Source organism: Saccopteryx leptura, chromosome 8 (assembly GCF_036850995.1).
Source record: "Saccopteryx leptura isolate mSacLep1 chromosome 8, mSacLep1_pri_phased_curated, whole genome shotgun sequence".
NCBI classification, from domain to species: Eukaryota; Metazoa; Chordata; class Mammalia; order Chiroptera; family Emballonuridae; genus Saccopteryx; species Saccopteryx leptura.
The window spans coordinates 15,211,251-15,238,880 of record NC_089510.1 but is presented as its reverse complement, the minus strand read 5'-3'; the positions used below and the strand labels follow the sequence as shown (position 1 = coordinate 15,238,880).

The following is a 27,630-nucleotide window of genomic DNA, read 5'->3' as shown; positions in this document are numbered from 1 at the left end:
AGACAGAGAGGAAGGAGAGGGGAGGGGGTGGAGAAGCAGATGGGTGCTTCTCCTGTGTGCCCTGGCTGGGAATCGAACCCAGGACTTCTGCACGCCAGGACGATGCTCTACCACTGAGCCAACTGGCCAGGGCCCTCCCATTCATTTATTTTTAAGCCCACTTTATTCTCTCTCTCTCTCTCTCTCTCTTGCCTGGTTTCTATGGAACAGGTAGCACAGAAGTTGTCATATGGATGAATCAGGAAACTTGGGGGTGGTAAAATTGGTCCTCAGATTTAAAGCATCAGGGTTTATTTGTTAATGTAATTATTGGGTAAAGGCCTCTATCAGACTGAAATTTTATAAATTCTAAGTTTATGTTTATCTCTCAGAATTTTCTATCCTTGTCAGCTTTTACAATGTCTGGCACATAATAGGAAGAAAAGAAGAAAAATAAACTTGTAAAAGGAAGTAAAGATGAATAGAAAATTTAATTAAGTGGTGAAATAACAGAGGAGTCAAAATATCTATATAGTTTTAAGCCTTTCAGCTTTGCAGACAGAAAAATAAAGATGTATCAAAGCAAGAGAGATAAAATGCTTCAAATATATTACATTTGAGATTATAGTAGGAAATGTAAAAAGATATGCGTGTTCATTTCTTAAGGCTGCCATAACCAATTGCCCCAAACTTGGTCACAAAACAACAGAAATGTATTTCTCACATTTCTGGAGGCCAGAGACCTAAATCAAATGATTGATGAGTTTATGTTTCTCTTAGGGGCTTTAAGGAAGAATCTGTCTTTATTCTTTTTTTTTAGTTTCAGGTGTTTTTAGGTAATCCTTGGCTTGTGAATGCATGACTTCAATGTCTGTTTTCATTGTCTCATGGCTTTCTCTTTCATATTTCTTTCTTTCTTCTCTCTCTCTTATAAGAAAACTTGTCATTGGAATTAAGATCCACTCTGATCATACAAGATGTATGTCATCTCTTTATCCTGAATAACACCTACAAAATCTTTTTTTCCAAATAAGATTATATTCATAGGTTGTGGGTGTTCGTATGTAGACATCTTCAGAAGGTGGGGTTCATCATTTGATTCACTACAATTTTTACAATAGGAATTTGGATCTAAAATTCAGGGAATAGTTCAGGATGTAGGAGGTCAATTTTGTAGTTATGAACATGTGATTATGAGTTTACCCTCCTTCAGTAATTAAAAGGTAGCAGAATGGAATCTTAACATTTATTTCTGAAATAATTTCTAGTTAAACTAGATTAGTAACTAAGAGGAACAGCAATGGTGCTGCTCCAATTTAGTCTATGTGTTTAGGAGTTTATCACTAGTCGATTTGGAAAACTTCTTTAACCCTTTAACAACCTACTAAACAGTAAAATCATGATATATACCATTGCAACAGAAGGTATAGAGAAAAAAATATGGATCTTGAGGCAAACAAGCTTGAGTTGACTCTAGACTCTAGTGCACATTAACTCTTACACCTTGACAAGTGACTAAATACTCTGACTTGCCCTCCTTTCAAATTATAATATTCATGTCTCATGAGATTGTTATAAAGTTTACATAATTAATATATGTTAGCATATATTATTGCATCTCATATATATATTGTGTTAAATATGAGTAGATTTAATGGCTTTCTAAATTAGACACAAACACAATTAGTAAATGGTAAGTAGTATGATTACAAAAAGTTTTTAGCAAAATAGTGAAAGAAGTGAAATGGGTCTTCACAGCTTAAATTCAGTAATTCCAGTTCTCATTCTATTCCCTCTGCCCTCAGGGCCTCTGCAGACTGGTCTATCAAACCAAATCACAACCAGTCATAAAAATCCAGACTAAGATTTAGGAGTATAATTTGGAAAAGCCTTGCTAAAGATACTTTGTAAGGAGCAATCCTGAAACTGAGAAGAATGCAGATGGGATGAAAGAAATTTAGTTATTTACATAAACAGGAAAGGGATTCTATGGAAAATAACTTCACAGAATGATCTGATCCTAAATTCCTAAATGAACAGGTCATGGTAGGTAATCATCCTCAGTCATAGAGCTTCTTTAGTATAGGATTTATTTTTGTCCTAAAAAAGCCTTGTCCGTTGCATATGTGCATCTAGGTTAACGCACCTTTGAAATGTGGTGATGGACAAAACCTTGACTTGTGAGGGTGAATACACAGTCCTGAGTACAGTGATGTGTTGTAGAATTGGGTACCTGAACCCTGTATTATTACGTTAACCAGTGTCATCCCACTAAATTCAAGTAAAAAGAAAAATAAAATAAAGAAAGGAAATCACCCTCAGTAGAGCGCATTATCTTTATTAACTATTCTGTAATCCAAACCCCACCCGTTTCTCCCACCTTCACATAATTTTCTTTTTGTTCCCTCTTTAATTCTAAATGCATAAAAGATACTGTAAAACTGTCACTCTGAAAAGCATTTGAAGAGCTTGCTTCCTAGAAATTGTCTTCAGTACGGTTGCAAATAAATTCTTATAAAAATATTCTGCAGGTTTGGATGTTTTTTTAACCAAGGGTATGTGGGTAAACTGTTTTCAAGGATGGTGACATTCTACATAAGCTATAACAGGTTACACCATATAGCTAACTCCTCACCTATAGATACATTGTTAATTAGCACACATACACTTTGGTCACCGAGAAAATCTGATCTTGCCAGTGTAAGACAAAAGTATTTAAAAATATTTGGTGGCTCATTACATCTCTGGGGGATATAGAGTCAAGTGCAGGACTTTCCTAACCAGCATCAGTATCGAAGCCACACCCAGAAGGAGGATAACTGGACCACCACCAATCATGTCACTTAGCATGAACACCAGGGGTCTTGCTGGAAGCTTGAACCACCGACACTGTTGTCTCTAAAGGTTTCATCTCCCCCGATGGTACCAGAAGAAAAGCTGCCCATAGCATCTGCTGTCTGCATTGTTCTGAAAAACTGTCTCATGTGGATGCACGAGGGCCTAAAGATTGAAATTCGTAAATAAAAGTGAATGTACTTTTGAATGGGAGTTGTTCTAGGTTTTTTCATCTCCAAATATAGGTGAATATTTTGCTCAGTAAAAGTTTAAAGGAAAGCCTGAATTGTTGAAAAATTTACTTTCTTCTTATTAGTATTAACTGAAGTGGAAAATATTTTCTATTATGTTTAAGGGAGTTTAAAAAAAAACAAGTAAAAACCTTTTATTACCTCAAAAAACCTATCTTTTAGAATCGTTATATAAAAATGGAACTTTCTAGATTTTGTATTTTACATTAGTAAAAATATATGCATTAGAGTAATAAAATTAAAATGCACATAAAGATGTATTTTACTCTTTTGCTATTGTGCAAATTACAATCTGTCAATAGTACCTGCTCAAATGATCAGTTATAGCTGAATAATCCATAGTCAGGTGCTGAAAAAAATTTTATTTATATTGCCTAATGATTTTACATGTCTCATAGTTACTAATAACTGTGATTATGTACTTTGCAGTCAAAGACCGGTAATATATTGAAATCACTACAAACAGCTTCAGGGTTTCTGATAAAAGCATTTAAATGGATTATCTATTATACATTAGCTCAAATAAGTTATCTAACAGGAATAATCAAAGAGTTCTTCAGGGCACCTTTCTTCCAAATTAATCTAAGCAGATGTTTTAAACGCATTTTTATCCTGAATCATGTTAGAATCTGATTTTTATCACACTTCCTTTCCAATAGAATATGAAATAATTGACAATGTCCCAAGTCAGAATTAAAACCTATGCTTCTACAGCATTTGTTGGAAATCTCTAAAAATCCACTCACAATCCTCCAGCAGCATAAATTAGAACATGTATTTATGTTTAAAAGTAATCTACAACAGCAAGAAAAGGCAATTAATAGTGTGTACTAGTGAAGAATATGCAAATAGTATAATGCATGAATATTCAGTTTTATAGCATAATGTGACGAAGTCATAAATTCTTATGACAGTTTAGAAAGTTTTAAAATTAAAGTATATGTCTCTCTACACAAATAATTAAGAGAAAATATATGCATGTAGTTCCGTGCAAGTTTATATTCTTTGGATATTTTCCAGGCACGGTTTTCCATTTGTACTAATAATCTGACTGACATTAAAATACACTTTGAGCAGCAAGTTTTTACAAGCCAGTGGTAATTAAACAAGAATCATTCCCTGTGATGTGGGACTCTGGATATGTTTAAGATGCAAGGAAAAGCCTTTAATGAACTCCTTATAAATTTATGATGTGACAAGATATTGTCTGTTTCTTTTGCGCAGGAGACCTCCGAGAGAGAGCCCTGAGAGGCTCGGCTGGAGCCATGAGCCCCCGTGCACTGGCACCGGAGATGCTGAGGAGTTGAACGAAACCCGCAGGATCGTGCCGCACATAAGAACAACTGCATAAAATATTAATCACTCCAGCTCCACATGTGAAATGTTACAAAAGAGAAAGTCAAAGAGTAAGGGGGAAAAAAAACACACCGCAGGATGTCATCCGTTAGCATCAGCAAACCACTCCTAATGGCTACAGCAAAGTGCGGAGGTCCAAGTCCCACTTGCTAATAATTTTCTAACTTTTGCCATGGTGAAGTAATGACCCAGCCACAGTGGGATTCCCCGGAGTGAAAGAAAGAGGCACTGTCCTAATGGGGAAAGGAAAAAAGCTCTGGTGCCAATGTGACGATTGAAGCAGTTCATCAAATACAAACCAAAATGCTAAACTGAGCGTGGCGCCTTCCCAAAGGTGGTTATTTATTTATTTTTATTTATTTATTTTTTGCAGAGACAGTCAGAGAGAGGGACAGGTGGGGACAGACAGACAGGAAGGGAGAGAAATGAGAATCATCAATTCTTCATTTCAGCTCCTTAGTTGTTCATTGATTGATTTCTCATATGTGCTTTGACCCGGGGGCTACTGCAGACTGAGTAACCCCTTGCTCAAGCCAATGACGTTGGGTCCAAGCTGGTGAGCCTTGCTCAAACCAGATAAGCCCGCGCTCAAGCTGGTGACCTTGAGGTCTCGAACCGGTGTCCTCTGTGTCGGACGCTCTATCCATTGTGTCACCTCCTAGTCAGGCAAGGTGGTTTTTGAAAGCTCTCTTCTTTGAATATAATGGTGTTAGCCATTATCATTTTAAATCAATATATCTCCTGTAATACATAAAACAAAGGCATATCTGTAATTTTCAATTGAGTAAACTCGCCAAAGGTATAGAAATGGGAATTTTGGGATTCAAACTCAAGTCCGTCCAACTCCCTTACTGGAGTTCAGGTGGATTCTCTTTTGAGAATACGAGGATGCTAAACTGTTGACTCAATCTGCTTAGATCCTAAAATAAGATCTTTAACCAAATGTTTGTCTTTATTTAAGTTAAATGTCATGTTTTAATGACTTAAATCAAATATTGTTTATGTAATGAGAATAAAGAAAAACGGGTTCCACAGATCATCAATCAGATAGCATTTAACTGCTTAAAGTAAGTATATTTAGTAGTATAATAACAACAACCTAACTCACATTTACTATTTGGAAAACTGTTCTAAGTGTTTGACTGGAATTAGCTCATTTCGATGCGTGTATTATGCTAATTTTGTTGATAAGTTTAAATGACCAGCTTAAAGTCAAAAAGTCAAATAGAAAAATAGCCAGAATTCCAGCTCAGGAAGTCTGCCTTTAGAATTTCCTTTAAAACCGTATACTACAGCTGTCCTTACCAATGCTTTTTATCTCTTGGTTTATTTGGTATCACTTTACTGGTTTCTGGATAAAAAGCTAATTTTCAAAAAAGATGAACAGATAAAGCATAAGCTTATAGCTTCACAACATCAGAATTATTCTAGGTTTTGTCACCAAAACACTGTAGTTATTGGTTTGTGGGCACTCTTCCACCACATAAGTGTCAATGGATCCAGACAACTTCATCTTTGATTCTGCTGCCACCGAGGTCAGTCAAGGATGCATCACTGTGCAGCCGCCTCTCACCGGAAGAAGGGGTAAAGGGCATAGCATAGCAAAAACACTTCTGAAAAATCATTAGTTTGGAACTGATTCATATCACGGTGGCTCTCACTCTACTGATGAAAGCTAGGCAGGATGCCACATTTAAATGTTAAGAAAACAGGAAAATCCAATACAATCTGAGTGCCTTGGAAGAAATAATGGGCCTTGGAGAGACGGAGAGATCGGCCAGACCGCAACGTAGAGAAAAGTATATATGTTATTTATAATGCGGGTTATCTTTTTTTTGTTTGTTTGTTTGTTTTTCTTTCTTTCTTTTACAGAGACAGAGAGTCAGAGAGAGGGACAGACAGGCAGGAACGAAGAGATGAGAAGCATCAATCATTAGTGTTTCATTGCGCGTTGCAACACCTTAGTTGTTCATTGATTGCTTTCTCATATGTGTCTTGACCGCGGGCCTTCAGCAGACCGAGTAACCCCTTGCTTGAGCCAGCGACCTTGGGCTCAAGCTGGTGAGCGCTTTTTTTGCTCAACCCAGATGAGCCCGTGCTCAAGCTGGCGACCTCAGGGTCTCGAACCTGGGTCTTCAGCATCCCAGTCCGACTCTTTACCCACTGTGCCACCACCTGGTCAGGCAGTAATGTGGGTTATCTTTTTTAATAGCATTATCAAGAGTAATGAAATGGATTTCACTTACTGGGAGTTATTAGAGATTGCTTGTTCACATTGTCACTTTATCTACTTCTTAATTCACGAGTGAAATTAGTTCTCTCTTCTAGAACATGTGTAAGGGTCCATTATTACCACTACCTTTTGCTAATAAATGTCATGGGTCAATTGTAATGTATAAAAGTTTTAATGTGATATATGAAAATATGGCCTGACCTGTGGTGGCACAGTGGATAAAGCGTTGACCTGGAAATGCTGAGGTCGCCGGTTCAAAACCCTGGGCTTGCCTGGTCAAGGCACATATGGGAGTTGATGCTTCCAGCTCCTCCCCCCTTCTCTCTCTCTCCTCTCTCTCCCTCTCTGTCTCTCTCTCTCCCTTTCTCTCCTCTCTAAAAAATGAATAAATAAAATAAAATTAAAAAAAAAAAAAGAAAAGGTACTTTAAAAAAAAAAAAAAAAGAAAATATGAAATTCATACTTTATCACTTTATAAAGTGAATTTGAGAACATAGATCTAATTCAGTACCTTTGAAATAGTACTTTTAGAAATTTATAATCAGTTCATAATAATTTTTATTCTTAATGGAATATATAACATAGTAAACTAGTTGTCTATCTACAAGTAAATTAAGAATAGAAAATGATAAAAATTGAATAATAAACTATAATTCAACAGGATAAACAAGTATATGTATGGCCACTGTTTTTAAACAAACAGAAAAACTTTACTCCTCACTCTGCTTTGTACTTCTTCAGATATATACAGTGTGATAACTACATTTTTATTTTACATGTAAGCCCAAAAGTTTAGCATTTTTTAATGTCTTTAATATTCTCATTTTCCAATACTCAAACTCTTCAAATTAGTCTAAATAATCTAACCCCTGTGTAACATTTACCTTACAAAAAAAAGTTGCCTGAGGATACACACACAACACACACACACACACACACACACACACACGGGCAAAAGTAGATTTTCAGTTGTTCATATGGAATATAATACAAGAAATAATACAAGAAAAGTCTGTTTCATGTACTCATAACTGTGAATATACATCCAGGGGGTTCTAGGGTTACGACACAGTTCCATTCCTATGACAGTGACATAATCCTGAATTTTGGTGTAAGTCGAAACACACCCTAGCCTAGGTCACTTACCTATCCTAACACAGTTGTTTTTGTTTTTGTTTTTGTTTTTGTATTTTTCTGAAGTTGGAAACAGGGAGGCAGTCAGATAGACTCCCGGCATGTGCCCGACTGGGATCCACCTGGCATGCCCACCAGGGGGCGATGCTCTGCCCATCTGGGGCGTTGCTCTGTTGCAACCAGAGCCATTCTAGTGCCTGAGGCAGAGACCATAGAGCCATCCTCAGCGCCCGGGCCATCTTTGCTCCAATGGAGCCTCGGCTGCGGGAGGGGAAGAGAGAGACAGAGAAGAAGGAGAGGGGAAGGGGTGGAGAAGCAGATGGGCGCCTCTCCTGTGTGCTCTGGCCGGGAATCGAACCTGGGACTCCTGCACGCCTGGTCGACACTCTACCACTAAGCCAACCGGCCAGGCCCTTATCCTAACATAGTTGTAAAATCATAATCTAGAAGATAAAAACACAACTAAGCCACAGAAAAAGAAAAAGGATATAAATATACTGTACTGTACACTAAACTGTAGTAACAGAAAAAAAATGACAAAATATGAGTGTAAAAAAAAATTTCTTACCTTTTTTCTGTGTTTGGCTTGCACACTGCAAGGGGCATTGCAAGATGGGATAGAGTGACCTGTTGGGAGGAGGAAGCTGGAGAGGCAGCAGAACCTGCAGAAGCTGCTGAAGATAGTGGGTCAAGTGAATCAGGGTTGCTTAAGAAACAGGCGGGAGACTCAGGGGATGATTCTACCTCTGCTAAGTTTTTATAGGAGTGAGCATCAGAAACTCGAAACGTTGTATGTCGAGAGTGTCATAATCCAAGGACCCCTGTATACTTTTAAGGTCAATCTTTTCCCTTCTGTCCTAGCATATATTATTGCTTTCACTTTGACTTTTTGTTTATTTGGGTTATTTTTTTTTCCTTTTGCTTTAAATTAAAACCAGTTGTTTTTACTGCTTGTGGTTAAGTGTTTTCTGCTCCATTAACCTACCCTCTCTTTTTAAATATTTAATGGAGATAAACAAATACACAGAACAAACTACTTCTATTTGCACATAGCATTTGATCTAATTTTGTTTTTTTATATCTTGACACACCCACACTTATCTTTTCCTTTGTGCTCTCCTAGGAGAAGGACTGGTTATCAAGAAAGTCGGTGGTTAAAGGCAGGGAAAAGAAAGGAACAAAACTTCCAAAAAAAGCATTAAAATCTTACTTTAAATTGTAAGTATTTCAAAGGCAGAGGATAAAGCTTAGTCAATTATCTCTTGGACCCAGCATACTGATGAGTACTTAGTAAGCAACATAATGAATGTATATTGAAAAACATTAATGAATAATTTGACTATGAATGATTATTATTTGAGTGGTAATAGAATATTGGAAAGAAATTGACTCATCATCATATTTTATCTGGCAACTGTCTTTTATCTAACAATCATATCTTTGTCATTTATATCACTGTACTGTATACGAAGAAGAAAATATAGCTTTTGTTACATATTGAAATTATTCAGAGAGCTGATACAGATTTTTGATCCTCTAAGTAGAAGACTTTGCATTCTAGTAAGTGACTTTTATAAATACAACTCGCTTAGCTATAAGAGGCAGGAATGACTATATTAGAAATTTTAAACTAATCCTTGGCTAGATAGCTCAGTTGGTTAGAGCATTGTCCTGATATGTCAAGGTTGCAGTTTCAATCCCAGGTGAGGACACATAAGAGAATCATCCAATGAATGCATTGTTGTTGTTGTTTTTTAATTAATTAAATTTTTTTTATTTATTTTTTTTACAGAGACAGAGAGTGAATCAGAGAGAGGGATAGACAGGGACAGACAGACAGGAACAGAGAGAGATGAGAAGCATCAATCATTAGTTTTTCATTGCGCATTGCAACACCTTAGTTGTTCATTGATTGCTTTCTCATATGTGCCTTGACCGCGGGCCTTCAGCAGACAGAGTAGTCCCTTGTTGGAGCCAGTGACCCTGGGTTCAAGCTGGTGAGCTTTTTGCTCAAACCAGATGAGCCAGTGCTCAAGCTGGCGACCTCGGGGTCTCGAACCCGGGTCCTCTGCATCCCAGTCCGACGCTCTTTCCACTGCGCCACTGCCTGGTCAAGCCAATGAATGGATTGTTAAGTGAAACAATAAATTAATGTCTCTCTCACACTCTCTCTCTCTTCTATTCTCCCAATTTAATCAATATTTTTTTTCTCTTTTGTCTCTTTTTTTTTTTTTAAGTCAGTGGTGGTGAGATAGTGAGAAAGACTCTATATGTACCCTGATCAGGATCCACCTGGTGACCCCCCAACTGGGGTCTATGCAAGCTATTTTTAGCACCTGAGGCTAAAGCGCTGGGAACAACCATGCTATCCTCAGCACCCAGGGCTGATGCTCAGCCCAACTGACCCACTGGCTGTGGAGGAGAAGAGAGAGAAGGGGGAGACGGTTGGGGAAGGAAGCAGATGGTCACACCTCATGTATGTCCTGCCTGGGAATTGAACGCAGGATGTCCAATATGCTTGGCTGACGCTCTATCCACTGAGCAAACTGGCCAGGGACAATAAAGAAAAACTAAAAAAAAAAAAATTCAAACTGCATAAATTTCCTAACAAAATGCTTTTTAAATTCAATAATATTTTCTTCAAATGGATAATTAAGTTGTTAGTGATGATTTTTGAGAAAGTTAAAGATGTATTTTTAGGAGTTTTAATAATTATAATAAGTTAGTCTTTTGCTAATTAGAATTTAAGGACAAAAAAATCACTCAGGACATGACACTGACCTTTGCAAAGGGAAACTTAACTAGATCATACTTATGAAAGTGTGTATATGTGTGTGTTCTGGTTACTATCTGACTTTTTAATCTGTTCATTCTCCCATGATAGAAAAAATTCTACTACATTCTAGCTCTGCTTCTAATTTTCTTTTTTTTTTTTTATTTTTTTTTTTTTAGTTTTATTTTATCTATTCATTTTAGAGAGGAGAGAGAAAGAAAGAGAGAGAGACAGAGTGGGAGAGAGAGAAGGTGGGGAGGAGCTGGAAGCATCAACTCCCATATGTGCCTTGACCAGGCAAGCCCAGGGTTTCGAACCGGCGACCTCAGCATTTCCAGGTCGATGCTTTATCCACTGCGCCACCACAGGTCAGGCCAGTGTGCTTCTAATTTTCTTAAGGTGTGCTTAGAACTCTTTTTTACCCTGAAAATTCTTTACAGATGAATGAAAATAATAGAAAAATTTTGAATAGTTATATATGAACCAAGTATTTTCACTAACAACTGTCATCATTAGTAAAAAACTTTCTACTGATTCCTGTCAATTAAAACAATACAATTCTTTTTTCATAGACTTTATCGATCTCTAATTAATAATGGAACTAAAAGTGACTTTCTCCAGAATCTGTAATCCAAGTGTAATGAAATGATCAGTATTCAGTCAAAATATTTTAAGAAAAGAATATGTGGATGTTACACATGCTATATACGTATGTATGTGTATGTCTATATACCTATAGACAACTGTATATACCTTAAATTCATTCTCAACATTTAACCTATTTTTTGCACTTCTAATTTTATTTTTTTAATGTTTTAAATATGCTAGCTTTCCCTTCCCAAGCTTTTCCAATTAATCTAAAGTAACTCAATTATAAATAACAGTGACCTAGAGAAACAAGTTGTTTCAAAATATGTATTATTTTGGTAAGGTCCATTTCTTTCCTCCTCTCATAGCACTTTTTCACTTTGTTTTGTTTAGTTTTGCTATTCATCTTAACAAAGACAGTCTGCTGGTGGAAAGAGTCTTGCAATTTTAATAGAAATAATTTCAGTATTGAAAAGACATTTTTTTTTTCACTGCAAACTGGTGAACCGCCAAGACTATTTTCAGTGGAATGAATGAACTATATCAGGTACACAATGCACTTACTCCTGCCTCAGCAGACTGGGATTTGTCTTTTTTTCCCTATTTCTCAGTATAAAACGTAGATAAGGATGGCTATAATAGAGCTTGGGCAAAATTTCAAGGTGGTTGCCAAACACATATTTCTGTCTAACACACAAGGGAGATGATAGCCTTTATCTTTAAAATCCAAAAATCAGCAATGTTTTGTTACAATCTTATTTCAGCTTTATTCAATTATAATTGCATATTTTTTAAAGTAATGAACTATGTACCCACTGCTTAACAATTACTCTTATTACATGATTTTCAGACCTAATTTGATATACCCAAAGAATGGTTGTAAAGCTCTATTTTATTTGGCTTTGTTGTGTATTCTTTTGTAAAATAGATTAAACAATACACTTCCAAAGCTTGAGTTAATTATTTTCCAAAAACAATCTCTCTGGCCAATGATAGTCTTGTAAGGAGATTTATAATTTTTTGGCCTGACTTTTTTCTCTCTACAATTCTTTGAGAAGAATGTTTTCAATCTGTACTATAGATTTTTGAAACTCCAGGAAAACTATTTTTTGCCATAGGCTTTGCAGCCAAAAGCTAAAAATCCAGAAACTAAATTTAAAAGAAAATAATACCATTACTACTAAATCATAGATAATTAATATTAATTATAAAATAGCAAGAAAAAATAAAGTATAAATGTAGTCATGCTACAATTATGTTTGCCAAATTCACTAGGAGAACATTAAACATATAAATTATCTAGTACGATAGTAATAATAACAAAAATATTTTAAGCAGTTACTATGAGACAAGTACTGTTGTTCTCTGTTCTAATTTAATGTACTTAACCTCAAAAACAACTTTATGAAGTAGATAGAGTTAATATCTTCATGGAGAAATCAGGAACAGAGAGGTTAAGTAACATGGCTAAGGTCATGCCTTTTTATGAATTTGAAAAACACAGTTGGATTAAATTTAACTTTTATTGAATTTATTGTGATGATTTTGTTTAATAAAACCATACAAATTTAACTTTTATTTCAGCCACATTTAAAGTTTCTACAATGAAACTAGTGCTAGTAAAGTATGTTCAGACTATAATTAACTAAAAATTAATGCAAACAATATCATAGACCATGTGAATTGATGTAGCAATCTTGAAGCAACATTTTCTTGGTGGCTGCAAAGCCTGTCTCAAGTTCTCTTCTAGATGAACACATAGCTATGGGAGAAGAGAAAATGATGAACATTAAAAATAAAGTTGATCTATTCGGAGACGTTCTGTAAATACACCCACAACTTTTCAGTTTTGTTTTCTGTCTGAGTGTAGGAATTGATGAGTATGGGAACAATATGAGATTAGTGATAGCCACAAAACAGAGTCATTTGCCAGTAACTGCAGATGGCATTTCATTTCCGCTATAGGAAATTTTCCAGGTATTGTTTTATTGGGAACTTGTACAAACAATGTAGATTGTCAATGTGTGGTACGTGCGTGAAGCATCAAGAATACTGTAACATAAGAAGTTTATCTGGCCACTTCAGTGACTTCCAAACTCTCCCAAGTAAAGGTTCTAATTTGTGCCCACTTGTATTCTTAGTGGTAACAAGTACATGAAGCATACAGAAACAAGGTGACAAGTAATAATATCAGCTCCATGTAATCGTTCGATATTTAAATGTAAAAATTATCCTTTCAGCATATTCCCAAAAATAAATTAGCAGACTTTCACACAAGTATATCTTAACTGTATTATATCTACTGTCATTAGATATTCTTCATTGTATATGATAGACAAGCATTTGGAAACTGATATTGGCTGAAATACCAATCATACTGAGAGCTTTTAAAACATTGACTCTTTTATGAAATAACTCTCTACATATGATAGAATAGAAAAACTTATAACTATGAGTAAGTCTTCCATAACCTCTTTTCAAATCTTTTGTTCCAATTTCAGATTATCTCTTCTATGTGTAAAATGTAGTATTAAAACTTGTTGTTGATAAGGAGTGGATTATACCAACTGAACACTCATGTGCAATCCAGTGGAGAATGTGTGTCAATGATTCTCAAGAACTATGTAATCGTTGGAAAACTTGAGAAAATTCAAGGAAATCTGTGGGCTCAAAAACATTTCCATAAAGATATTAGAATGCCGATAAATATAGATGTGTATATGTATATATATGCATGCACATATAGGTATAGATTTGGATATAGACACAGACATAAATATAACTCACATAAAGAAAATTTCATGGAATCTTCAATAATTTCTATAGTGTAAAGGGGTCCTCAGGCCAGTATGTCTGAGAAATGGGATGTGTGCATATTTCCCTATGTATTTATTTTCTTCTGCAGTAAATTTATATTTCTGTTTAAAATGTATCAAAAAAAGTTTCCTAACACAATAACACCATTATATTGCATCTCTTTGGCCTTGTTTTATTGTTCATGATAGCATTTATTGCTATTCAGAATTTTATTTTTACATTTATATTTAACCATCTGTTTGTTTTCTGGGTATCCCCCTGGAATGTAATCTCAAGAAGGGCAAGAATTTTGTTTGTTCACCGTTGTATCCCCAGTGTCCAAAACAGTGCTCAATAAATAACTATTGAATAAACAAATAAAAATTAATAAAACAGCAACATCCTTTCAAATCTCTTAACTTATTACACCCAGGGTATCCCCCCCCCCTCAGGGACACATTTGATGAATTCACTCCAGAGTTTAGAACATTTATTGTTTTCCTAATCACAGAGAAACTTTTTAGCAAGACAATCAAAGTCTTCCATGGTCCACATGAAAACCATTTCCACAGCCATTGCTTTGTAATGTGTGCTCTAGTAATTTGAAACTATGATCAGTAACCAAGCTATCATTTGATTACTGGTTAAAATTTCCAGTGTGTATATAACTCCTTTAATTATTCTAAACCTAAAATGTATCAAATCAATATATAACTAAACCCTTCATTTGTTAGTGTTATCATTTTATATCTCAGCTCAAGCAGCAAATAAAACTTCCAATGAGACAGTCAGAAGCGCTCTAAAATAAGAAAGCATTGTGCTGTAGGTGTAGATATGATACTTCTGCGTGCAGCTTGGGAGAGAAGGTTCCTTCAGGTAGTTTATTTAGCAAGCCTTTCCTCTGAGGTTCTTTTCCCAGGATGACAGTTGAAGCTTGAATTGCAAGAAAGAATCAAACAGTTGAAGATCTGAGGGAGAACAAACAGCAGTGCAAAGTGACTGACTTGGGAAAAGACTTTGTATATCTCAGCATAAAAAATTTAGGACACCTGGAGCCAGTGAGCAGGGAAAGAGTGTGGCATGAATTCCTTTCAAAAGCCAGGTCAGGAAAACATGGTGAAGTCGCATGCCGACCTCAGGAAAAGGCCTGATTTCTATTTCAAACACAGTTGATAACATGACAGAGGTTTGAGCAGGGAGAAGACATGTTAGTACTGACATATTAAAAAGTTGAAGAACTGGGAGAAAGAAATGCATTAACTGCTACTCTATATAATGGCAGAAAGGATTTGACCAGAATTGTCACCTTCTCTTTGGGGTGTTGAAGTATAATAAGGTATATATGGTGAGCTTACAGATTTAAGATGTTTGATATGAATAACATTCATTTATGAGAACAGTGATTCATAAATAAGTTTGCTAAATCTTTTCTGAAAACATTCCAACCAGGTATGCAATAAACACTATCAGTTCTAACATATATGATATATATAAGTACACATGTAACTGATATATATATGAAGAATATTTTGTACATATGTGAAAACATGAACAAATGAGGATAAAGTTGCTTACAGAAAAAACAATTTAACTTGCATTGTTTTAGAGATATGTACTATACATACTTTTAAAGGTGTGTGTAGAGGCAGATTTTGAAATGATTTCTATAGTCTCAGGCATACAAAAATTCATACTGGACGATTCTCATAAAATTGCATTTCCAAAATTCATAGTGATTTAAATGAGAAGCATGTTACCTGTGCTGTCATGCATAAGGAAAAATCACTGGCCTCCACTGAGGCATAGTGTTCCATCTCACCTGTCATTAATGTTCGGTATTTTTTCCTCTGACTAAAGCATGTTTCAGTTATCAAGAGGCAGGCATGTGTTAAGTGACCTCTGATAAGAGCCCCGAGGTCCCTTTTATTGTCATTTTTTACTTCAAACACTTTGGTCTGGGCTCATGAACTCTTAGCTTCTACCATCACCATTCAGGCACCACGATAAAGTGAAGGTTTACCGTGAGGCCAGCGATTCTACAGTGTGACATAGACTGTGGACACATTGACCCTGGAGTCTTGACCGGCAGGCTTTCTCTCTCAGTTTCCCACTCTTATCTGGGAAGATTCTAGATATTTATTTTGTTTGCATTATGGAAATGTTCCTATTAGAAACTCCATCCTTTATTTTGGTTTTGTCTTTTTTGTGTGTGTGTGACAAAGACAAAGAGAAACAGAGAGAGGGACAGATAGGGACAAACAAAAAGGAAGAGAGATGAGAAGCATCGATTTTTTATTGCTGCACTTTAGTTTCTCATTGATTGCTTTCTCATATGTGCCTTGACCTGGAGGCTACAGCAGACCGAGGGACCCCTTCCTCAAGCTGGTGACCTCGGGGTTTCGAACCTGGATCCTCCGCGTCCCATTTCGACGCTCTATCCACTGCGCCACCACCTGGTCAGGCTCTTTTGGTTTTGTCTTTTACAGTGTTTTAGAAGGTAAAACTCTACTTAAACGCTTAAATATCCATCTCCGGTTTGTTGTAAGTACTCTATATTCTTTGATTCAGCAAAGATGTAATTTTTGTATTTTAAATGCAAATTTTAGACACTAACTCACATACTTTGTCTCTCAATAATCTGGATCTAACATCATATCATCTGAATCAAAATATTGCCTGCCTACAAACTTAAAAACAAATAAAAAAGGCTTTTATTGTAAAATTTAATTTTTTATTCATTTTGTTTTTGATTAATTTTCTTGGTAAAGAGAAAAAGCCAATTATTCAATGGATACACAGTCTCAAACAACTAGAAATAATTAATAGTTACTGACAATAAAATATGAGTATATAAATATCAAAGCATACATCAAAAAGGGGAAACTTTAAATCTAGAATTATAAAGAAAATATCTAAAAACATGCCAATACTGCAAACAGCAACTATTAATATTTGAAAATAATTTGCAAGTACATTAAAAAAATAGTAAATGTGATGTGAATTTTTACCAAATTAGCAACTTCTCATCTAAATAAAATAGTAAAATATTATTAAAAAATATTTTATACCCTGGGGAGACTTTTCAAATCTCAGAAATCTTTTTTTTTTTTTTTTGAAAATACAATGATTATTTTAAACATTCAGTGAAATTAGTAAGAATTTACCTTTTGAAATTTACTTTCTGTTACAAGCAGAAAAACTCAAGGTTAATATTTATAAAACAATTTTAAATATAAACAATTACTTTTCTATTAGAATTAAAAAACAAGGTAAGAAAATATAAGAATAAACATATGTTGAGCATTATGGTTTTCTATAATGCCATAAAGTGTGATAAGTATTTTTATTACCAAAATTTTATATATTGCTAACTGCTTTATAGCTGATAAGAGATCACCATTATGAACAGTTATAAAACTTGTCACTTTTTAATGCAGCTGGTTAATTTTTACAGAAACATCTATCAAATTTCTTTTTCTTCATAAAACTTTTTACTTGTACTATGAATATTTCATTTTTCATGAACATTTATATACCAATTATACATGTAAATGCTTTAGACAGAGGATATTATCTAAAATGACACTCTATTAAAAATACATATTCTTTGAAAGGCTTTGACATGCACTGTCAGTAGCACAAATAATTTTTAATATTCTATGTCACTATCACATCATTATTCATATAGAGAACATAATTTATTTGTATACATGGTCATACAAATTCTGTATATATTCTCAGAAGTGTACTATATATAGAATTATATTTTATTTGAAATATGTTACATCTGCACATGTGAAGACATCATTTATATTGCCTCAGCATTTAATAGAAATAAATTAATCTGTGTTCATTCCTGAATTTTAAGAAGTCTGTTAATTACTCATGCCTGGAGTAGTGATTATTATTGAAAGTACCTGGAGTACTTGTTAAAAACAAGATTCCTTGTCTTATCTGAGACTTATTAAATAAAAATTGCTAATGGAAGAATAAGGATCTGAGAATGCAGATTTTTAAAAAACTTCTTTATTGGTACATAGAACAAGGTTTGAGTGCTATTAAACTGTAAGATAAAATAACATCCTCATCTGTTAGTCTCCACGTTCTTTTATTCAGCCTCCAGCTTAGCTTTTCAACAAATCAGTTCCATATCTTCATGCACAGACTATCTATCTTTATGCAAGCTATAATACTCCCTAAATCTCATCTTTCCAGAGGTGTTCATTTTCTGTCTAAGCTTTTCGTTGGTTTCTTTAGAGAGGTAAGTGACTAATTAGAAGACGTTCTTAGTGGTAAAGTGAATATGGGATCTTTGTCTTCTAATTACATACCTTGAGGTATAGCCATTTTTCAATTTATTAAAAATAAAAAGTAAAAATAAAGGTAAATGATGTGCAAAGTATTGAAGGGAATTTGGGGTAAAAAATATTTTTTTATACTTCTGAGAAATTTTTGTTTTCACCAGATTACAAACTGAAAAGCATTTTTTATTAACTATCAAGAAGAATCGTTTGCAATACATTAAAATTAGATGTTGAATTTACTAATGTGCTGGTACTCAGAGTCTCACATCACATCTTTGCCTTTGTTTATAAATCTTTATTTTGATTTTATGGTTTTAAGTTGATCTATAGGCATTAACTATAGAATAAAATATCTAATTTTTCAAATATATTCTAAAATATTGGTTGAGACACATTCAGTACAACTTCTAAAAGTTAAAATTATAAATTAACACTTAAAAAATAAAAGTAAAATTGCCCTGGCTGGTTGGCTCAGTGGTAGAGCGTTGGCCTGGCGTGCAGAAGTCCCGGTTTGATTCCTGGCCAGGGCACACAGGAGAAGCGCCCATCTGCTTCTCCACCCCTCCCCCTCTCCTTCCTCTCTGTCTCTCTCTTCCCCTCCCACAGCCGAGGCTCCGTTGGAGCAGAGATGTCCCGGGTGCTGGGGATGGCTCCTTGGCCTCTGCCCCAGGCGCTAGAGTGGCTCTGATCGTGACATAGCGACGCCCCGGAGGGGCAGAGCATTGCTCCCTGGTGGGCAGAGCATCGCCCCCTGGTGGGCGTGCCGGGTGGATCCCGGTGGGGCGCATGCGGGAGTTTGTCTCTCCCCATTTCCAGCGTCAGAAAAGTACAAAAATAATAATAAATAAATAAATAAATAAATAATAAAAGTAAAGAGTTATTAGTTATTTATATAAATGCAAAAATAAAATGTTTCATTTTTGATGGAATTATTTTCAATATTTATTTTTGAAAATTTTTTAACATTGTATATTTGAGTTTTCTACAAGAATTTTGTTTTGTAATGTTTTACTATTAAATATGTCATCATGCCATAAATATTTTTTTCAACATTTCTGCACTTATATCAAGGCAGTAGTGATTGCATACATGGGAAACAATCATGTTTGTAAAGAATATTCCATGAACCAAGCAAATCTTCCATCATTAGAATACACTAAAATGTAAAGTTCTACAATAAAAAGTTTTCATTATAATTTACATAATGCCAGTGACCATGTATATGTTTGAAAACACAACAATATGTGAGTCAAAATACTACTATTATTAATTTTTTTCTTATTAAGCTCAGCAAAAGAATTCAAGGACTCTGAGGACATGGATAGAGGATCAGGAATTTGGGGACTAATTAAAGTGGTTAGGGCATGAAAACAAAGGCACTTTCAGGAGTTCAACCTGGGTTAGAAGAAAAACCAAAAAGTAACTGCAAAATCAAATTTTGCTCAACATTAGCCTGGATTGTAAACATGGGCACCTCTGTCTGCCATATTGTAGAGCAGGGGTCCCCAAACTTTTTACACAGGGGGCCAGTTCACTGTCCCTCAGACCGTTGGAGGGCCAGACTATAAAAAAAAAACCACTATGAACAAATCCCTACGCACACTGCACATATCTTATTTTAAAGTAAAAAAAACAAAATGGGAACAAATACAATATTTAAAATAAAGAACAAGTAAGTTTAAATCAACAAACTGACCAATATTTCAATGGGAACTATGCTCCTCTCACTGACCACCAATGAAAGAGGTGCCCCTTCCAGAAGTGAGGCGGGGGTGGATAAATGGCCTCAGGGGGCCGAATGCGGCCCATGGGCCGTAGTTTGGGGACCCCTGTTGTAGAGTCTCTCTCTCTCTCTCTCTCTCTCTCTTTCTCTCTATCTCTGTATATATATGTATATATATATGTATATATATATGGATAATTCATATCGATACTGTATTTCCTCTTATAGTACATTATGCATTTGTTTTTAAAAAGTTATTTTCCTGGAATGAAATAACTACATTGATTTTCCTTTTGGATGTGTGTGTGTGTGTGTGTGTGTGTGTGTATATATATATATATATATATATATATATATATATATATATATATATATATATATATTTGCAGAACAACAGAAATCTATTGACAAATTTTAAACAAATGGGTAATTCTACCAGATTTGTATGTTAGAATAACATCCTGTATTTAATGAGATAAAATTTTTTATTATGTTCTTAGTGTTTCTGGTTAGCTCATTTAGGGAAATACGAAAATGCTATTATTAGGAAATGACTCCATTTTTTAACTCATAAGTGCATAATGATAGACTACTAGACAGAACAGAGTCATAGTATCAAAAAAACTTTGTGAGATTTCTGAAGTGGAACAAAGAGAATTCAGCATGCTGACTGAATACCCATTGTATCCATTTTTACCAGAAAAAAATTACTTGAATAATTCATATCAATACTGTATTTCCTCTTATGGGTACATTATGCATTTGTTTTTAAAAAGTTATTTTCCTGGAATAAAATAACTACATTGATTTCCCTTTTGGATGGCTATTAAATGTTTAAATCAATTTAAAGTAACTTGAATGTCGAATTATCACATATTATCTGAAAAAAAATTTTTAAAGGCATAGAAAATTAATAGCTAATAAGGCATTTAATAGGACAACCAAATTAGGGCTATTAATTCCTTGAGAATGGTCTAACTGTTCATTGTAGAGTTTTAACCAAACCTCTCAATATTTCTCTTTCAGAAGTATTTTAAAGTGTCCCCAAAGCTGTGATCACTGCCTTCTAAATTAAAACACTCCAATTTCATGAAAAATTATATCTACAGGAATATAGAGTTTGGTAGAATAGAACATAAAAAGAATCGAGAAAAAAAAAAACCAGAGTCTGACAAGTTGTTTATCCTTATTTATATTTAGGTCTAGAAGTTTTGGTGTGATGAGTTCTTTAAAGTTAATATATAAGTAGACTGGGGAAGATGAAAAGCACAGAGATTTTTAAATTATTTGTGTTGTAATGAGTAACCGGAGAAATCAAATGTGCAAAAAAATTGATTGAAGTGTTAAATCAAGATAGACAATTTTCAAGAAAGGAACATTTGTTTTATAAAACTATATAACATAATTTATTTGAGTTTAAAAGTGCTGCAGAAAACTAAACTGCTAGGTAAAGGGGATAATTTGAATTAACTTTGTATTTGAAATTTAGAGTTACAAATATGATTTTAAGTTTTGAATAATCATTTTTCATCTGTAATGAATTGAGTTGTAGACTTCAAAAAAGAGACACTGAAACATTACCCTTCAGTGACTCACAATGTGACCTTATTTGGAAATAGAGTCCTTTCAAGGGTAATGGAGTTAAAATAATATCATTAAAGTGGGCCACTATGACAGGTGTCTTTATAAAAGGGGTAAATTTGATTACAGAAGTAGACAAGAACAGAGGGAAGACTGTGTGAAGAGATATGGGGGAAATGCTACGTGATGAGGAAGGCATAGACCAGAGTGGTGCATCTACAAGCCAAGGAATGCTAAGAGTTGCCCACAAAGCACCAGAAGCGAGAGGCATACAACAGATATTCCCTTATATCTCTCAGAAGGAACCAACCTTGCTGTCACCTTGATTTTGGACTTCTTGCCTACAAACTGTGAGACAATAAATACCAGTTCTTTTATGCCACATATTTTTGACACTTTATTATAACAACCCTTGGGAACTAATATATTATCTGAGTAAATAAATTTTCTGCAGAATATTAACCAATTGAAGAAAGACTTCATGTGACATTTTGTGCTCATTGAATATCATTCTCTAAAATACCATTAATCATAGAAAATATTATGATTAATTATAGTCACACTGGTCAGCATTCAAAATGTTGAGCACATAGTTACTTAGCATCATGGAGAAGGTATTATTTTGATTCAGTCTGTTTTTCTTTAGTACTGGAGAATGATGCCACAAACTTAGCCATGTTCAAGCTAACTTACAAATTTGAAGCTTCTTGAATTCAAACTCTATATCATTTTGGAATTCTTCAAAATTATTTCTGAATTTCACGTTATAATATTTAATAAATAGTGGTTCAGTGAATCAAAGTAGAGATACAAATAAGATCAACATGTGTCATTCTTAATTTTTAAAAAGTGGAGTATCTAAATTTTAGTTAATTTTTTCTCTCTCAATTTACATTACATATGAAGCAAAGATATAATGCAGATCTAGGAAGTTATTGTTTCCATAACTTCTAGTTCTGGTTTTAGAAAATGTGTATGCAGAGAGTATTTTCTACAAAATCTGACACTGATTCCTTTTGCAGAGAAATTTTAAATAGTATATCCTGTAAAACAAATATTTTATAGTGAATATACTATATTACTTTATACTTGGATTATAAATTTTATTTCTTTTAAAATGAAAATCATCCAGTTTATGTCCTTGGTTCTAACTAAGGTTTATTTATTTATTTATTTATTATTATTTTTTTTTTTTCATTTTTCTGAAGCTGGAAACAGGGAGAGACAGTCAGACAGACTCCCGCATGCGCCCGACCGGGATCCACCCGGCACACCCACCAGGGGCGACGCTCTGCCCACCAGGGGGCGATGCTCTGCCCATCCTGGGCGTCGCCATGTTGCGACCAGAGCCACTCTAGCGCCTGGGGCAGAGGCCACAGAGCCATCCCCAGCGCCCCGGCCATCTTTGCTCCAATGGAGCCTTGGCTGCGGGAGGGGAAGAGAGAGACAGAGAGGAAGGCGCGGCGGAGGGGTGGAGAAGCAAATGGACGCTTCTCCTATGTGCCCTGGCCGGGAATCGAACCTGGGTCCTCCGCACGCTAGGCCGACGCTCTACCGCTGAGCCAACCGGCCAGGGCGGTATTTATTTATTTTTTTACCATTACCATGAATAATCATTCTCATGAAAATAGTATAAGGAAAAATAAAACAATGAGCAAGTTCTTTCTTAGGATTTTCTCTTCCTCAATGTATTTTCACAGAGGGCCCTTGAATTATTTTGAAACTTGGTAATCACACTCATTTTTTTTTTATCTTACACAGTATAGAAAGCAGCAAACATCATACTACAAGTTTAATGCCAAAAGTGCAGATGACCTTAGAACAATGTGGGGGTTAAGGGTGCCTAACACCTGTCTGGTTGAAAACCCACATGGAATTTTTGATTCCTAAAACATTTAATAATAGCCAACTGTTGACTGGAAGCCCAACTGATAACTTAAACTATTAATATATACTTGACTGTTACAGTATTCTCACAATAAAGTAAGCTACAGAAAAATAAACTGTTAAGAAAAGTATAAGGAAGAAAACATTCATTTACTGTATTTATTAAAAAATAATCTGCATATAAGTGGACTGGTATAGTTCAATCTTGTGCTGTTCAAGGGTGAACTTTATAGACAAAAAAAAAACCAGTCAAAGCAAATATGCATTATAATGAACTGTGAGTATAATCAAGGTGTCCATGTCAAACAATTACAAAAATTAACTAGTCAAGGAAACGCTAGCACTGATTGGTTTCACCACTTGAATTAATTTAGTCAACAGAACATGTGGAATATAAAATTGAGGAAGATGGTTATATCATGATAAATGAGACAGAAATTGAAGAAACTTTTAGAATCAATCTAGAATATTAACATCTACCTTATAGGAATTTCAAGGAAAGAGAAAATAAGGAGATAAAGTAAGGGATGGAATTTTCTCAAAGATGAAGAAAGGTTGAAAAAATAATTAAATAACGATGTATTTCTAGATATAGTCCTATAATACATAAAATACTAAATATTGGGAAAACTTATTCCCTCCAGCAACCCCTTAAAATATTCAACAGATAGGAAGAGAAAGGATATTAATTATTTGGCCATGAATGGGGGGAAAGGCCAAGGCCACACATAGTATGTGTCAGAATTTTCATCATCCAGATCCTAAGGGTTAATAGAAAAGTCTTTAAATTATTAGTCTCAGCAATTTTGAATCCAGAATTTAATAGCAAACCAACTGAGTAGTCTACTGGTGAAGCTCTATAAATAAATAAATAAATTTAAAGTCTTTCTGAGAATATCGTCTGATAAGAAATACCAAAAAACATAAAAGGCACTAAAATAAAAAGAAAGATATGAAGGATATGAGGTAGGAAACAATGAAAGTAATCCAAGAATGCAAAGGACAAAATAACGGCTGGGAAGACAGCTGTGTGTAGGGCCTCCAGGAGTAGTCAAACTTTTTATAAAAACCGCCCACTTTTGCAGTGCTGGTCAACCTGGTCCCTACTGCCCACTAGTGGGGGTTTCAGCTTTCATGGTGGGCGGTAGCAGAGCAACCAAATAGCACTGCGATTAGCCCACCATGAAAGCTGGAACACCCACTAGTGGGAGGGAGGGACCAGGTTGACCAGCACTGCAAAAGTGGGTGGTTTTTATAAAAAGTTTGACTACCCCTGGTAGGCAGCAATCAATCTCACTCGGAAAAGAACATCAAAGGACTCTGAGAAGAGTGTCTTTCAGAATGAAGTGGATTTTATTACCCAAGTTGCATAATTAATGTGATAAAGGCAGGGCTTATTTAGTGAATGAAAAAAAGAGAAAAACGACTCAGAAAGAGGAAAAGAACTCTACAGTAAATTCATGGTCCCAATATAATATAAATTGGAATATGAAGTGATTTTGAGTAATTGATAAAGTTAACAAAAGAAAAAAAAAACAATTTTTAAACATCCTTCAAGTTCCCTAAAATTTTTTTTTAATTTTTATTTTATTTATTCCTTTTTAGAGAGGAGAGAGAGAGGGAGAGAGACAGAGAGAGAGAAGGGGGGAGGAGCTGGAAGCATCAACTCCCATATGTGCCTTGACCAAGTAAGCCCAGGGTTTCGAACCGGCGATCTCAGCATTTCCAGGTTGACGCTTTATCCACTGCGCCACCACAGGTCAGGCCCTAAAATTTTTTATATTGAATTTTTTGAGTTTACATTGATTGATACGATTATATAGGTTTCGTGTGTACCATTCTTTAGTACAGGGGTCCCCCAACTTTTTACACAGGGGCCAGTTCACTGTCCTTCAGACGGTTGGAGGGCCGGACTATAAAAAAAACTATGAACAAATCCCTATGCACACTGCACATATCTTATTTTAAAGTAAAAAAACAAAATGGGAACAAATACAATATTTAAAATAAAGAACAAGTAAATTTAAATCAACAAACCGACCAGTATTTCAATGGGAACTATGCTCCTCTCACTGACCACCAATGAAAGAGGTGCCCCTTCCGGAGGTGCAGCGGGGCCGGATAAATGGCCTCAGGGGGCCGCATGTAGCGCACGGGCCGTAGTTTGGGGACCCCTGCTTTAGTACCTCATCTGTGTATTGTATTGTGTGTTCACCACCCCAAGTCTAGTCTCCTTATTTCCCCATTTATCCCAGACGTTTTTCCGAGCCACTGTACTTGCTCCCTAGTGTATGATATTTATATTACATAATATTTGAAACACTTTATAATTTATAGTTATGAAATTAACAAGGAAAATAGCAAAATAAAGCTAAACAAAAGCCACAATTATACCCTCGCTGGTTTGCTCAGTGGTAGAGCTTCAACCTGGCGTGTGGAAGTCCCGGTTCGATTTCTAGTCAGGGCACACAAGAGAAGTGCTCGCTTCTCCACCCTTCCCCTTCCTCTCTGTCTCTCTCTTCCCATCCCGCAGCCAAGGCTCCACTGTAGCAAAGTTGGCCTGGGCGCTGAGGATGGCTCCATGGCCTCTGCCTCAGGTGCTAGAATGGCTCCAATTGCAGCGGAGCAATGCCCCAGATGAACAGAGCATCGCCCCCTGGTGGGCATGCCAGGTGGATCCCAATGGGCGTATGCTGGAATCGGCCTGCCTCCCCCCCACCGCTTCTCATTTCAGAAAAATACAAAAAAATTAAAAAGCCGCAATTATACTTAAGAGCAAAACATCATAAACCTCGACAACACAAAATCAAAAGTATTGCTCACTGAATAAATTGCCTCTGATTGCTTGTAGCAAATGAGCCCAAGTAACAAATTACTTATAATTTGTTACAAGTAACCACAGGAAATTTATAGTTTCTTGTCACTTAAACAACACATATTTATTTTAAAACACCAGACCTATTCTTGTGGTTTAAAAATCACATGTATTCTTTCAGTTATGGAGGTCAGAAGTCAAGATGTTGACAGGGACACACTCCTTTCAAAGGTTCTAAGCAGAGTCTTTTGCTTCCTGTGGTGCTTGTTGGCATTCCTTGGCTTGTATAATAGTTGCATCGCTCCAATCTCTGCTTGTCTTCAGTGGTCTCCTCTGCTGTGTGTGTTCATTTCCCTCTTTTATAAGGCTACACATTTTCACATCTAAACTATCTTGGACGACCCAGCACAAATTCCTTTCACCAGATCCTTATCTTAATCATATCTTTTGATGTGGAAGGTGATCGCACTGGAGTCAGCACTGCCCTGGGAACCGCGGCCACAGCCGCCTGCTGATCCCACAAGGCGCACGGGGAAAGTGTACGGGAAGCTGAAGAATGGCTTCAGCGGCTGGTACCACTGCCCCGTGGGCAGGCACTGCCCGATGCCAGCTACGAGTCTGACATCTGCTTCACCTCAGTGCGGAAGAGGGCAATTTGGACCCTCTGGAAAGGGCTAGAAGCCATTGACGGAGTGTGGCTGCCTGTAGTTATGACGTGGTGTCTCAGTAGGCGGCACTATGGAGGTCTGGCCCTAACGAAGCAGAAACTGCTGCCCAGCATGGCGAGCCCCGGTGAAGATCTGGAAGTGCTTCTACGAGGGCCCACCACCGCCTGTCTGTCCCTTTCACAGCATCACTAGCAAGGATCACAGGTGTGCAGACCTCACTGAAGATCAGCCCCCTTGGTGTGAGTCTGAAGGACACTATTGCCAGAACTCTGCTCTTGTGGAATGAAGAAATAATTTCTCATATCAAGGAGTGAAAACTGATACTGACTGCAGCCCATGGCCACAGTCTCTCGGGCACTTCTTCCACATCCAAGAGTCTCTCTGTGAAGAGCCATCATGCAGCTAAACCTCCTGACTGGTATGCCTGATGTCTAAGAATCGGACAAGAACTTGAAGCCCATCCCCCCAGGGAGGCTGTGACTGCCCGGGGCGAGCCCAAGAGGTGAAGGTGTGCTGGCAGACTCCTGTCCAAGACACCCTCCCTGTCCATCCTGTTCTGCAAGTCTCCTCCCCACTGGTCACACTGACGGTATATGTAGGCCTCTTGAATTGTAGCTGCAGATGGGGACCCATGGCTCCCAATTTTGTTTTAACCATTTTGACTCTCGCAACCACTCCTTTCATGCAATCCAGTCAGAATGGCACCT

At 36.0% G+C, this 27,630-nt stretch overlaps 1 pseudogene; it reads left to right on the top strand.

Moving 5' to 3' along the window:
- The first annotated feature begins 2,898 nt into the window (after positions 1-2,898).
- On the top strand, positions 2,899-27,403 carry LOC136379485 (phosphoglycerate mutase 1-like; annotated as a pseudogene).
- The last annotated feature ends 227 nt before the right edge of the window (positions 27,404-27,630 follow it).